The following is a 3,590-nucleotide window of genomic DNA, read 5'->3' on the forward strand; positions in this document are numbered from 1 at the left end:
ATATATATATATACATATACAGAAAGACGTCCGAAGTACCCGGCAGCTTTCACAGTTCTTCAGACAGTGATTGACCCATCTTTTCTGCAGGGTGTTAGGAGGAAGAGGGGTCCGCAGAAGAGCTTGTCTTTGTATAGGGGCACCTCTCAACACATTATCAGCAATAGGGTTCGCTGTGTGATCACTTCATGGCATATTTTGTATCTGGAAGCATTCCTACAGTGATTTTCAACCTTTCAAAAAAACTCTCACCTAAGAATTATTGAATTATCATAGTTTGGAATTGGATATACTCAAATAAACTTTTATAAGCCCAACAGATAATTCTTAAAAATACTTATGTTTGATAATCACTGTTCTATAACTTAATTGGATTAAACAAATTATCATAAGCACAGGTGGCTTATGGTAGCCTTTACCATATATGACACCTAAAAAGTAAAAGATGGGAGAGACTAGAGAAAAGCAAGAAGGGTGAATGAAGTTCTTGGGCTAAGAGTGGCTATGGTAAGGGGAGTTCAATTGTTTCTTTGGCTTGCTTTCCGTTCATTTATTTCTATGCTTGCTCTAATCAACTCACTCTGTTTTTTCAGTTTAATAATTGTGCAGCCTGGCTGGATTGTTGTTATCCTCTAAATCTGCTTATCATTAAGAATGGGATGTTTATGAGCTGAGAGTCCTCTGTGTCCAGGACAGTTGAAACAAGCAAGATCTAAGATAGCCACCTAAATGACTTCTCCGTGCATGCTGAATCCTTCCCTCATCCCAGGACAACTGACAACTGTCATGACAATGCCAGAAAGAGCCCTAAACAAAGAGAAGCGAGTGAGGCCAAATTCCTAGAAAATCTGCCTATTCTAAGAGAAGGCATGAATATTTCTCCGCTTCATTAGCTAATTTCGCTTCCTCAGTTTCTATACTTTTCCTTGTACCTGTGATTTTCCTACTTATGACCAGTTGAGAAGGTTTTTGGTGAGCTAGACTTCTGTTTCTTCATGCTTTGACCATTGAATGAACTTGGGCGTTTAACACTGCTGAACCTTTAACTCTGTTTTTTACACACTAAATAGAACAAGGTGAAAGGAGGCTCTCCCCTTTTCACCATGCCCGTCATTCCTTAACTTGTCATTTTTCTAAGAACTTTCAGAACACACAGTAGGTAAAGGAGAAACAAAAAAGTGGCAGATGTTGAAATAGCGCAATGTACATGCACTGTAACATAACTTTACCAAGTTTAGCAGTTAATATACCCTTTATCTTATCTGGAAATTAAGACTGGTGGCACAACCCAGATGGTGTGATCAAAGGAGGCCTAAATGAGAAAATTGATAAAGACCCCTTTACATTGTTATACAGTGTGAGGGTCTAGACTTATCTGGATTGAAGGAAGAGAATAAACTTTTTCTCACTGTCAACTTTTTTTTTTTTTTTTTTTTTTTTTTTTTTTTTTTTTTTTTTTTTTAATTCAGGTCCTTGTGCTTGCAAGGCAGGCCACCGAACGGCTGAGCTAAATCCCCAGCCTCATCACTGTCAATTTCTTAAGGGATAAAAAAACTTTTTGTTTGGAGAAGTTGAAGCCTGGCTGGGCCAGGTGAGCAAACTCGAAGACCTCTCTGAGGCTGAGCTAACTCGCCTAAGTGTGTAGAGGCTGGGATTAACAGGCTGTACCTCCACCCCTAGTCCATGACTCCTTCACCTCGCCCAAGAAGAATCACCCAACCATGTCTAGCCAATAAGATATTGCCCACTGTTCTCCACTAATGTATGGATCTACATAACCTATAAGAAAGTGCCACTCAATCAAATACTCCTCCCATGCTCCTCCCCCATGGTTGTCCACACGTAAGCTATATAATAAGCCTGTGATTTTCCTAAATAAAGTGGAAGCATTCCAGAAACCTCCCAGAGTCTTCATGGTGATTCTGTGCCTTACTTTCCCAGGCTGAGTTCCCAAAATGAACTCCGCAGGCCCAACAGTGGAGGATACCTTTTCAGTAGAGAGTAATTGGAATCTTCTCAATAATATACAGTCTTCCCTTACGTCTCTCCAGTAAATCTATTAGTTGGTGAAAGGGTAATACATAATCAATCTAACAAAGGAAACAAAATACCTCTACACTGAGAACTACAACACTCTGAAAAAGAGATTGAAGAGGTTATAAGAAAATGCAAAAATATCCCTTGCTCCTGGTTAGGAAGAATCAACATAATGAAAGTGGCCATACTACCAAAATGGCTATACAGATTCAGTGCAATCCCAAATGAAATTCCAAGAGTATATTTCACAGAACTAGAGAAAACAATCCAAAAATTCATTTGGAATCAGAAGAGACCTAGAATAGCAAAAGCAGTTCAAGGTAACAGAGACATGGCAGGGTTTATCACAATGCCCAATTTGAAACTATACTACACAGCCACTGTGATAAAAAGAGCATAGTACTGTCAAAGAAACAGACCCAGGGATCAGTGGAACAGATTAGAAGATGCAGAAACAACTCCTGACATACTCAGCTACCTCATCTTTGACAAAGGAGCCAACTATCCTCGGTGGAGGAAAGATAGCCTCTTTAATAAATGGTGCTGGAAAAACTGTACTTCAACTTGTCAAAGATCAAAACTAGACCCATATCTACAAGTGAATTAAAGATCTAAATATTAAAATATAAACACTAAACTTGCTGGAAGATGTTAAGTAGAACTCTTGAAGATGTTGACATAGGAAAAGACTTTATGAAAAGATCCTCAGTAATATGGGAACTAGTTTGTTTTTTATAAAATGGAGTACTACTCAGCCATAAAGAATGAGAAACTAGAGATATTTACAGCTAAGTTGGACACACATTAAAGCTATACTCTTTTTTTTCATTAAGTTTATTGGCACATTTTAGGTATACAATACAATGACATTCATGGTTGGGAATTTGTACCTTTACATAATATATCTTGGTTCTTATTTTTTCCCCATTCCCCTGCCCTCCCTTCAACCCCTTCACCCCTCCCTATTTACATAGACTTTGTTTCAGTTTTTTTCCTTTTTCTCATGTTTTTTTTCCTTTCTCTTCCTTCCTTTCCCCTCCCCTTCCTAGTTCCCCTTCCCCTTTAGACCTTTTCTTCTCTTAAGTGAAATTAGTAAGTCACATATGTGCAAATACTGAATAGTTTCTCTTGTGTGAGATACTAAAAGTATAAATAAGGATCAAAATCTATAACTAATATTGTGGAATAGGAAGATAAAGTCTAAAAGAGTAAAGGAAGTACGGGAAAGGTAAAAAGGAAGGGGAAAGGGGAAAAGGGAAAAGAAAAAATATGAAAAAGAAAAATATGGAAACAATGTCTTTGTAAATTTGGAGGGGTGGAGGGGCTGAAGGGAGGGCTGGGGAATGGGGAAAAGTAAGAACCAAGATAAGTCATGTAAAGGTACAAGATTCCAATGATGAATGCAACTGTATTGTATACGTAAAATGCACCAATAAACTTAATAAAGATTTTTTAAAGGATAATACAATCAGTAGTTTCATAAAGATGCTTCTTCCTTGGAACTGTTTCATTAGGTCATTAGGGTGCTTTTTTTTTTTTTTTTTTTTTTTTTT

Source organism: Fukomys damarensis, unplaced genomic scaffold, assembly GCF_012274545.1.
Source record: "Fukomys damarensis isolate Sample0158 unplaced genomic scaffold, DMR_v1.0_HiC HiC_scaffold_3, whole genome shotgun sequence".
NCBI classification, from domain to species: domain Eukaryota; kingdom Metazoa; phylum Chordata; class Mammalia; order Rodentia; family Bathyergidae; genus Fukomys; species Fukomys damarensis.